The following is a 12423-nucleotide window of genomic DNA, read 5'->3' as shown; positions in this document are numbered from 1 at the left end:
ATTTTATCTATAAATATTTCATGGTTTTTTTTAGCTAAAATGTATATATATGTATATATTCTTTTCTTTATTCTTTGGACATTTATGGGTTCATATTTTAAATGGGTTTTATTTTGGGTGAATTTTGATTTAATATGTTTATTGTTGTAATTATGACAAGTAAAGAGTCTATTGAGTAAAAAGGGGAAAATAAACCACAAAAAGAGTTTTCAATTTGATTATTTAAACTAAAGGATTTTTAGAGGTTCCTAATGTAAATAAAAGGTTTTTCATTATTTTACACCGTTTCCTAAAATATCACGTTTTAAAACCTTAATCCGTTCCAACGACGGATTAAGCGAACCTTGTAATTAAAATCGCTTTCATTGTAAATAATTGAGTTTTTGAATCGTTGTCGTAATGGTTTTGTATAAAAATAAATGGACTTGTATGATTAATCACGTTCTTCGGTTCAAAGCTTCTTACTTCACGTTTTCAAACGCTCGAACCGTTCCAACGACGATTCGAGTGGACGCCATGTAAATTCACGGGATTTTGAAACGTGCCTAAATCGTTCCAATTGCGATTAAGGTACGAACCATGTAAATAAATTCGTTTTTGGGATATGAACTTAGTTTAGACTTAAATATGTAAATCAAAGCATCAATCACACTAAATAAATTGATTCTTTCTTCTATCCCGCTCTCTCTCCTATACGCTTTAAATTCATGCAAAATGGGTGATTCTTTACTAAAATGGCTTTCTATGACATGCTCAAAACGGTTTTCAAAACGAGAAAGAAAAGGGTTTCAAATGAATTTTAAACTTAAAGAAATATACGATTAGTCCGTTATCGCCTAACACGCTAAGTAGGAGGCCGGTGGTTTATAACCGGGCGATGTCGGGGTGCCTAGTAGCCTTTCTCCGGAAAGAAGCTAGCCTTCTCGGCTCGTACCTAAGTTTTCCGAACCCACACCAGTCTCCCGCAAGGGATCGGTGTTCATTTTCCCATTCGTGGGGTGACTCTTCCATACTCCGAGCTCCGGTCCTGCCGAGCAGCTTGATTCCACGATTGGTTGCTTTCGGCGCCAATCACCGCTTACGTCGCCATGAGGTGTCCACCCCCCGGTCCGCCCGGGCGAGGCCGTTCGGCACCTCGTCTAACAATCGGACTCTCATCTTACTAATAAGCATCAGCCACCCCTTCTCAATTTTCGATGTGGGATTCAATTCATTCATGTCCTCGCTCTAACCCAAATCCAATACCTTAGGCCTCACGGCTTTATATTAACGAAACGACGAATGAAAAAACTAAGGAAAATAGTATAAAATGCGTTGAATGTAGATCGAACACTTGACTTTCAGAGCTTCAGTCTGACTCTCTCCCTACATGTGAAATTTATAATTGGGTTTTATATATTATAAAATGAACTTAGTAACACCATTTTAAAAAGAAAAATTGAACGCAAGCAAAAGCAAAGGAATTTTCGACAGGAATACAAAATACAAAAGCAGCAGTTGGGTGTTGCATCTTTTCTCCTTATCCTTTCACTCTCCCAAAGCACGGAAAATATATAAAATATAAAAGCAGAAACAGAAGTACCTACAGTAAGCGATCGGGCAGCATAATATCGTTGAAGGCGAACATGGAGAATTAAGCCTCTGTTCGCCATAGAACTCTGATCGACAACATTTCACAGCGAGCTTATAAAAAAGAAGAAAGAACAAAAAAACAAAAAAAAATCTCACTGTATACAAAGGTCACAATTCTAACAACGAATCCAATATGGAAATCATGGAGGAAAAGGAAGAAGAGGGAAGTAAGGAAGATCGACAAATGAGAGAAAAGAAGTATCAAATAGGTTGAATCAGGACATGTACCAGAGTAAGAGCAAAACGATGCCGTGCTGCAAGTTAGTTGGGTGTCTAAAGAGTGAAAATAAGTGGTTTATAGTGTGAATTAAAAGGGTAAAATTGGGACTAATTTATAAGGGTAACATTAGAAATAATTGGATCAAAATCTGATTGAAACACCATTCATGCTATTCAATTTTATAAGTATATATAATATCCTTGGAAAATTTTAATTAAGAAATTTTTTATTTAAATTGTCTCCCTGAATTATTGAAACAAAACCGATTTAGATACCATTAGAAAACCTATATGAACAGAAATCACATGCGGCGCTCTGAATATCGCCTTCCCTATTCCGATTAGGGTTTGTCACCTCTCGGCATTATACGAGCTTTGCTATTGAGATTTTCTGGTTCTTGATTTTCTGGTTCTTGTTACGTTATAAGGGACCAACAAGTGGTATCAGAGCTTAAAAGCTCACTGTGAAAGGTTTAACTACCTTGAGCTGATCCCCACTATGGCTGAAAACAGCACTCGGTTTCTCCCAGGAAACCAGACAACTCAGATATTACCTGAGGGGCTGTCCATTAATCGGCCTCCCCTATTCTTCGGGTCTAACTACACCTTCTGGAAGAATAGGATGAAAAACTTTATTCAGGCAACAAACATGAGTGCATGGCTTTCAATAGTCCAAGGCCCGTTTGTTCCTGTTGAAGTTGTGGCTGGCCAAACAGTTGTCAAAGCTGAGGCCAAATGGACAGAGGATGATCTCAAGAAGCTACAAAATCACGCCTCGGCTATAAATATGCTTCACTGTGCGCTTGATGTTGCAGAATATAATAAGATATCAGGTTGCAAGTCAGCGCAAGAGATCTGGAAGAAGCTGGAGGTCACCTACGAAGGAACCAACAAAGTGAAGGAGTCCAAGGTGAACCAGCAGATGAGACTATACTAGCTGTTCGAAATGAACGATGATGAAGGAATATCTGACATGAATGCAAGGTTTACAAACATCATCAATGAGCTCAAGAGACTTGGGAAGATCTTCACTGAGGAAGAACAAGTCAAGAAGATTCTTAGGAGTCTTCCTAAAAACTGGCAAGCAAAGAAGACCGTTGTTGAGGAAGCTCAAGACTTAACCACCTATAAGTACGATGAACTCATCTGCTCACTGCTGACCCATGAGATATCGATGAAGAATTTCGAGGTGAAGGAAAAGTCTGAAGACAAGAAGCAAAAGTCTCTTGTCATGAAAGCTGACTCCACTGATGGGAGCTCAACAGATGATGAGGAGATGGCTATGTTCACCAGGAAGATGAAAAGGCTGTTCAAAAAGAATGACAAATATTCTAAGAAGCCTTACAGAAAGTTTGATAAGTATAAAGCTGAGTCCAGCGACAGCAAATACAAGAAGGACAACTCAAAGCCCATTACATGCTTTGAATGTCATCAAACTGGCCATATTAAGTCAAGCTGCCCCACGCCGAGGAAAGAAAGGAAGAACGGCAAAAAGGCAATAGTGGCAACATGGAGCGACAATGATGAGTCTTCATCATCAGAAGCTGATGCCACTGAGTCAGCAAAGATCTGTTTTATGGCTGACGAACTTGCTGAGTCGTGCATCTCTGAGCATGATGACCCCTCCATTGCATCTGACGATAAGGAGCAATCAAATGAGGTAATATCACTTCTCCAGCTCATAAATGAAATGGTTAATGCCCTGAGTGACCTCTACACACTTGTCAAAAAGTGTAATAAGAAAATTAGAGCACTCAGCAGGCGATGTGACGAGGTTGAGGAGGTCAAACTAAGTGACCTTCGATATCTTCTTCAGGACAACTCAGATTTGCATAGTAACATTGGAATTATGCAAAAGTTTGTCTCTGAGGTCCAATCAGATTCCAAGAAACTGAGAAAGGACGTCACATCCATTCAGAACCAACTAAAGGTTCCAAACAAAAGAAATATTCCTCTGAATGCTCAGTACCAACGTACTGGTCAGCAGAGATGGAATCCCCAGCGGAATTTCTAGTGTGACTTCTGTGGGAAGAAAGGACACACCACAAAGGTGTGCTGGCACGCTCAGCACTGGGATGCTGACCAGTCAGTGAGAAATCCTAAACGGAAGGTCAGTTGTGACTTCTGTGGAAAGAATGGCCATACTGTTCAAGTATGCCGCCATAAAATAAAATATGATGCTTTACCTGTTGAACCTAACAAGCAATGACCTAAAAAGAATTGGGTACCTAAAAGTAACTAGTTACATTGCAGGTAAGCCTGAGATGTGCCGAGAAGTCAAAGATGTGGTATATTGACAGCGCATGCTCAAGGCATATGACTGGTGATGAAACTCAGTTCATCACATTCGAGCGTAAACGAGGAGGAAGTGTAAGTTTTGGAGACAACAAAAAGGGTAAGATAGTAGGGTCAGGAACCATTGGAGGTAATCCTACTATTGAGTCAGTCTCCCTAGTCAGCGGACTCAAATATAACTTACTCAGCGTAGCTCAGCTATGTAACAATGGGAGAAAAGTTATATTTGATGACACTGGATGTAAAATATTCGAGGGTAAAACTAATGAGTTAATTTTAACTGCCTCTCGCATTGATAATGTCTTCATGCTGAGCTTGGAGAAAAAGTTTTCAAAAACTGTATGCTTAGTTTCAAAGGAAGAAAATTCCTGGCTATGGCACGGGAGACTTGGTCATGTAAGCATGGACCTCCTGGCCAAATTAGCAAGAAAGCAATTGGTTGAGGGACTGCCAGAACTTAAATTTGAAAAAGATCAACTATGCCACGCTTGCCAAGCTGGAAAACAAACCAAACAATCTTTTCATAGTAAAAATGTTGTCTCAACTAAGCGTCCGTTAGAGTTACTACACTTGGATCTCTTCGGTCCAGTCCAGCCGCTGAGTCTGGGTGGAAGAAGATTTTCCTTGGTCATTGTAGATGACTTTTCTCGGTACACTTGGGTCATCTTGCTGAGTAGCAAGGATGAGACCTTTGAGACATTTTCAAATTTGATTAGAAAACTTGAAAATGATAAAGACCTAAAATTGGCTCACATCCGAAGTGATAATGGTGGAGAATTCAAAAACCAACAGTTTGTTGAATTCTGTGAAGCCAGTGACATTGACCATAATTTTTCTGCTCCTAGGACGCCTCAACAAAATGGGGTTGTTGAAAGGAAGAACAGAACCTTGGTTGAAATAGCCAGGACAATGCTGAGTGAGCATAGGCTTCTAAAGTACTTTTGGGGAGAAGCTGTTAACACATCGTGCTATATTCTTAATAGGGCTCTTGTTAGACCTATACTAAAGAAAACCCCCTACGAACTTTGGAAACGACGAAAGCCCAACATTGGATACTTTCGTGCCTTTGGCTGTAAATGTTTTATTTTAAACACCAAAGATAGCCTAGCTAAGTTTGACTCAAAAGCTGATGAAGCTATCTTTTTAGGCTACTCAACAAACAGCAAAGCATACAGAGTTTTCAATAAACGAACTCAAGTTTTAGAAGAGTCAGTACATGTTGAGTTCGACGAAACTAACCCTGCAGGAAGATATATGTCGCTGACCGAGGATGATCCACACTCAGTACCCGCTGATCAAGATACAGCCGCTGAGTCATTCCCTCAAGGGCTGGCCAAAGGTAAAACTGAACCTTAAATTGTTTTCACTGACCAGTCTTCTCCTGCAGAGATTGTTGAAACACAGACAGCACAAGACATAAATCTACCAAAGGAGATAAGGATACCAAGAGGACACTCAGAGAGTGCTATTCTTGATGCCGCTGAGAATACCCTGATGATAAGAAACCAACTCAGGAGATACCTCAGCAACGTAGCCTTCGTCTCAGTTCAGGAACCTAAGAACTTCGCTGATGCTGAGGAAGATGAATTCTGGATGAGCGCAATGCAAGAGGAACTTGACCAATTCAGAAGAAACAATGTATGGGAGTTAGTGCCACATCCAAGGAGTCAGAAGACCATTGGAACAAGATGGGTCTTCCGCAACAAGCTGGATGAGCAAGGAAATGTAGTCAGGAACAAAGCAACGCTTGTAGCTCAGGGCTACAGTCAGCAAGAAGGTATTGACTACGGTGAGACCTTTGCCCCAGTGGCAAGGCTAGAGGCTATTAGAATTTTATGCGCTTATGCAAGCTATATGAACTTTAAACTGTTTCAAATGGATGTTAAGAGTGCATTTCTTAATGGAGTTATAAACGAGGAAGTTTATGTGAATCAACCTCCAGGGTTTGAGGATCCTAAATTCCCAAACCACGTTTATAAACTCAAAAAGGCTCTATACGGCCTCAAGCAAGCACCACGTGCTTGGTATGAGAGGCTGACCAGTTTCCTGCTGACTAGAAACTAAGTCAGGGGCAAAGCTGATACAACCTTATTCATTAAGAGAAAGGGTAAAGATACCCTGCTGGCTCAAATATATGTTGATGATATTATTTTCGGTGCTACTAATGAGTCAATGTGCAAGGAATTTAGCAAGCAAATGCAGACTGAGTTTGAAATGTCAATGATGGAAGAACTCAACTTCTTCCTTGGACTTCAAATCAAACAAGGGAAAAATGGAATCTTCATCAGTCAAGCTAAATATGCCAAGGAGATATTGAAGAAATATGATCTTGAAAATTGCAAGCCAATATCCACTCCTATGGGCACTGACACTGTCCTCTGCGCTGACGAGAATGGTAAGTCGGTAGACAGCAAATTGTATCGAGGTATGATAGGCTCTCTACTTTACTTAACAGCAAGTAGACCGGACATTCAGTTCTCAGTATGCTACTGTGCTAGATATCAATCTAACCCTAAGGAATCTCATTACATAGCTGTAAAAAGAATCCTTAGATATTTGCAAAGCTCAGTGAACGCAGGTTTATGGTATCCCAACACTCATGGTTTTACACTCGTTGGATACACTGATGCTGACTATGGACGAGACAAGCTAGAACGGAAAAGCACCTCTGGAGGATGTCATTTCTTTGGAAGCTGTCTTGTATCCTGGTTCAGCAAGAAGCAAGCGTCAGTAGCCTTGTCTACCACTGAAGCTGAGTACATTGCTGCTGGACACTGTGTTGCTCAAGTCCTATGGATTAAACAACAGCTTGAAGACTATGGTGTTCAAACAAAGACAATTGAGGTCAAATGTGACAACAAAAGTGCAGTTGATCTATCCAAGAACCCAATTCAACATAGCAGGATGAAGCATGTCAGCATAAGACATCACTTCATTAGAGACCATGTACTCAAGGGCGAGATAAAACTGACCTACGTCCCAACGGATGAGCAGCTTGTGGATATCTTCACAAAGCCACTGGCTCGTGAACAGTTCAGCATACTGAGAGAAGCCATTGGTATGTTTAATCCTCTTCAGTAAATTCCAGCTCTTAATAGAGATTCATGCTAAGTGAATTAACATGCTGAATGATCTATTATTTTCTGAGTGAATAAATGTATGCTGAGTGTTTAATGCTAAATGAATGAATATCACATACTGAGCAAACATTGGCACCGAGTAGTTATCTCAAACTGAAAAATCACCCGTATGCATAAAACTGACCACTCAGAATATAAAACGCTTAGTATTCTAAACGCTGAGTATAAGATCCGTTGCATTTAATGCTAGAGCACGCGAAAAGCCACCTAGGATGACGTATGCACCGAATGTGTCATAAAATCCAGGATCATTGTCGGTTGACAATCCCAAGGCAAAACTGACACATGGATTCGATAAGATCCACTTTTCACCGCTATAAATAATGGGCAAATCCCCATTGTTATCTCTTTACACTTACCGAATTCTCTGGCATAAGCATTCTCTCTCTAAAATTCTCAAAACTTCCAAGTCTTTCTCTGAAACTATGACTAAGGTTTCCGTTAACATCTCTGGTGCCGGTCACCCTAAGACCAGTTCCGATGAACCTTCCAGGCAAACTACTCCGTCTAAAACGACCAAGGTCACCACACCGAGCAAAGGAAAAGCTGGCCAAAAACCCCTCCTCTAAAGAGAAGCCGACCAAAGTCAGAACCTACACTAAGGTTTTCCAAGACGTTCGAGAGTGCAAAATAGACTTCTCACGATGGTTCTCTGAGGCCTTCGTAACAACCGAGCAACCATTCTGTGAATGGATATCGAAGAATGGCTGGACCGAGCTGTTCTCCATTAGAGATCCCACTTACCCTGACCTAGTAAGGGAATTCTACCACAACTTACGGGTTGCTAACGATAACCAGGACTACCTAGTAACCATGGTAAAGGAGAAAACAATCTTCATCAACCATACCTACCTTGCCAATTTGCTGAAATTGAAGAATGAGGGAACAAAGATGAGGAGAAATGGTGATCATGAAGGAACTAGGTATGTAGCCACCTTCTGCAAACCCCCTGGCCATTCTGGAGAAATCTCAAGTTCATCAATGGGCCAGCACCAAAAGATGGCACACTATCTGCTGACCAATTACATCTACCCCAAGATTAATTGCACTAGCTCAGCGATAAATTTCGAGCAATGCTTCATATGGCATATGCTGACCTTCAAACCCATCAACATGCCAGTTTTCTTAATTGCTGGCTTCCAGAGGAGCATTGGAACTCTTAGGCTGGGCTCACTCATAACCAGAATCCTCAAAGACCATCAGGTTGACCTGTTCGAGGAAACTGAGGCCCAAGGCTCTGAGATCACAGCTGCTGCGCTGCGTGCCTTAAAGTATGACCAACCAATTAAGAAAGGAAAAAATGCTGATGAGGCTGATGAGGAGACAACTGTCCCAAAGAAGAGAAAAAGGACAAAGGCTCCAGCTGCCCGAAAAAGGAAAGCTGTTGGGACTCCTTCAAAGAAGGTTGAGCCTCAGACCAAGAAGTTAAAGTCAGCTTCTCAAAAAGGTCAGGAGAGACCTAAGTCAGCCGAGAAGAGAAGCAGGCAAGATGAGCCTGAAATAGAGGAAAGAACAGATGCTGATGAGCAACCTCTCAAGAAGAAGAAGTCTTCAGAGCTGACCCCTATTGATGCTATCCCTACTGACATCATTGTTCCCAGTGATTCTCACTTCACACAGTGTCAGGGAACTGAAGCTGAGCATCAAGAAGATGATGTGGAACTGGATGATCACTTCATCACTCAGGTGGAAGAAGAATTAGATAACGAAAATCAGGATGATGAGGAAGCAGAAGAAGAAGAAGAAAGCGGTCAGGATGACGCTGAGGAGACAGCTAGTGAAGAGGAAGCTGCTGACCCATCTAATACTGAGTTGGGTGCAGATAAAGAACACAAACAAGCTGACCAGCTCAATGCCGATCAAGAAGAAACTTCTCCTTCTCACTCAGGAGAGTCTATCCAAGCTGACACTCCTCCTCCTCGCATAAGAAGATTAGTAAAGGAAAGTCAGAAAACTGTCATTGACCTTCCTGTTCAAAAGCCGACTAAAGATCCTTCTTCTCTTAAGTTAAAGTTTTTCAGTAAGCAAACCCCTTCTTCTCAACAAGCTTCTCTTGAAAAGCAAGCCTCTGGTTCTTCACAAAAGGAACAAGCCAACTTGAATGCTTCCGCCAACTCTACTAGCCAAACCGAGCAAGTTCTCATCAATGCTGTTGCTCCAAGCACTGTGCTGACTCAGAACATTCCTGCCCCTATCAGCACTGACAGCATTAGGATCACTACTTCACCGACCATCACTACTACCGATCAATCATATCTTCCAGAAAACCAAGTACAGATTGATAACCCTCTTCCAGTCACTGACCATGTCATCACTCCGACTCCTCCACCAATTGGTCAAACTGTGGAAACTAGGCAACATGATGAAGGATCACTCAGCTATCTGCATGCCACCGAGTCTGGTAGACAACTAATCAACTCGGTGCAGTCATTGATCAAGGATTTTCATCAACATGCTGAACCTTCTGCTGGGTCTACTAATACTACATCAGCTCAGCTGTCCCAAGTCACTCTGCTTCTAAATGAAGTTAAGGGACTGAAGGATTTGCTAAGTGATATGATCATAATTCAATCACATCAGCCCAGACAGGACTCAATATCAAAGCTGGCTTAGCTCCAACTGACAATGGTTCAACATCTTAACACCCTTCAAGGCCAATTCCAGACCTTGTCAGCTGCGAACACTCAGTATGCAACTTTTGATGAAGTTAAGATGCTCTTTGCCCAGCTTCACACTGAGCAAACCAAGACCAACCATCAACTGTCTTCATACTCTCAATGCTCGGTGGAGCAAATTAGCGAAGCAGTTCGTCTGCTGAACTTGAATAAGCAAGAGATGGACACTGACCAAATGAAGCAAAATGAGATCTTGGTCAACTCCCAAAGGATCTTCAACCATGTTCGTCATAACAATCTCCAGCGTCAATATTATGACTCAGCCTTGCTGAAAACCTTTCATCAAGTTTTTGCTGCACTGACAGATTCAATTACTTGGGTAGGTAAGTCTCAAGCTTACATACTGAGCCTGCTCAGCGCCGCTGAAATCGGTATACCAAAAGAGGTCTTGAATGAAGGCGTTATTGTCTTTGACGACATTAATGAAAGTACCGACAAACTTAAGGAGCTGTCCGCCGTGCTAACCGCCGTTGTCTTAACCGACTCTTTTAGAATTCCTCCTCCTTCCGATGCTAACAAAACGGGGGAGAAAGAACAAGCTAGAACTCAGCAGGAGGCTCCTAGAAGTAGTCAGTCTAAGCAAAAGAAGAAGAAGTAGAAATAGGCTAGGCTTAGCTTTTTACTTAGTCTGTAGTCTCTATGTTCTTTTATGCTCATCTTTTGCTATATATGCTGACTACTTTACTTTAATATAATACTTGCATCTTTTATCCTAACTTGAGTTATTTCATACGATGCTGAGTATTATGATATTATGTATCTTCAAATACATCAACTATGTTTAATGCTTATAATACTTGTTGATTGTATCCAATGCTGATAATATGTTTGACACTGTCTTGTATGTTTATAAAACACTGTCTTATAAGACCCATTGAACAAAATGATTACTCAGTGCTCTCTGAATCTTACACCTTCTGCTTAATACTGAGTAAAATAGAATATGTTCCATGAGCTGACCTATATCTGAAAACTGACCTTAGACTTAATCGATTAAACCTTAAAATGTTTAGAGTTAAAACTAAGTCAGTAGCTCAACCCTGACGGGGGAGTTTGCTAAGTAATAATAGGTCAACTATCATGGGGGAGCTCAACACTGAGTTCCTCGCTGAATAGTTTTGCCAACATCAAAATGGGGGAGTTTGTTGAAACACCTTTCCACATGATTTTGATTTGACAAAATTATTCTAAACACACTAAGTTTAAATGCTTTGATTTATTATACTAATGTGTTTGTTCAATGTTGAGTTAAAATTGTTTATAAGACATAAAGAGTAAAAGGCCAAAGCCCAATACGAAAGTCAAAGCCCAAGTCAAACAGATCAAGACAACTCGGCCCGTGTATGCAAAACGATGTCGTTATGTACAAAACGCAGCTCAGCGGAAGAAGGATCTAGAAGACCTTCTTTGAACAACTTCGGAATGAAGCTGCTGAGTTGAATCGACAAAGAGTACAAGACAGCAGCTGAGCAAGAACAACTTCCAGACAAAGTGTTTCCACTTTGGGTAAAATTCAGAAGACACAGAACGCTGTCTAGTTGACCTTACCATAAATGGAGAGACATTCTGCCGAGCTGACTAAAAGCTGCTCAACACTGACCGAGGACAGAAGATACTCAAATCTGATTAGCCGAGAGCTCTGAGCAAGACTGAGTGACAAGCAGGAAGCCGTTTCCCTCCAACGGTTATTTCGAAATTTGAAATGACCGATGTCTCAGACGTCTCTATAAATAGAGCCCTTGAGTTGCTTCATTCGACACAGATCTTTATTAAGCCATTACGCTGACCAAAATTCTACTCAAAGTTCTGCAAGAAAAAGCAAAGCAAATTCTTACACCAAATTTTATATCTTTCGTGTAAAAGTCTAGAGTGATTATTCAATCATCTAAAGTGTCTTAGCAATTGTTGTTTAGGATAAATCTTTATCATTTCTAGAGATTAGAAAGGAGAGGCTGAGTACTCGGTTATAGTACTCAGCGAGAGATTAGGAGTGAGTAGAGGTATAGAAGAAGGTACTCTTGTTATACTCAGTTTCTAAGTTGTAAAAGGTTTGATGCTCTACCGTTAAAGAGCTCAGTAGAGAATTCGAAAGCTCGAAACGTGTTCCGGGGACAGGACATAGGCTCAGAGGCCGAACCTAGATAAATCTGCTGAGTAACATCTTTCTAACCTTAAACTCCTTAATATATATATTGCTTGCTAAAACAAAACTGACCAAGTAAAGAAGTCAAGCTGAGTTGTGTGTATTGAGTGTCTGAGTTCAGGAATAGACTCAAAGTGCTATCCCCTAACTCAACGAAAGAAGCTGACTTAGTCACCAGTTGATTAAGCTAGTGTCTTACTTACTCAGCGCGCTGTGTAATCCTTTTTCAAAGAAAAAGAAGTCAGCCTTAATGTACTTAATTTTTAAATAGTTCCTATCCCCCCCTTGGAACTAACTTGTTACGTTATAAGGGACCAAC

The sequence above is a fragment of the Euphorbia lathyris genome, chromosome 1 (genome assembly GCF_963576675.1).
Source record: "Euphorbia lathyris chromosome 1, ddEupLath1.1, whole genome shotgun sequence".
NCBI lineage: Eukaryota > Viridiplantae > Streptophyta > Magnoliopsida > Malpighiales > Euphorbiaceae > Euphorbia > Euphorbia lathyris.
The sequence above is the reverse complement of the archived record's forward strand: the minus strand, read 5'-3'. Positions refer to the sequence as shown.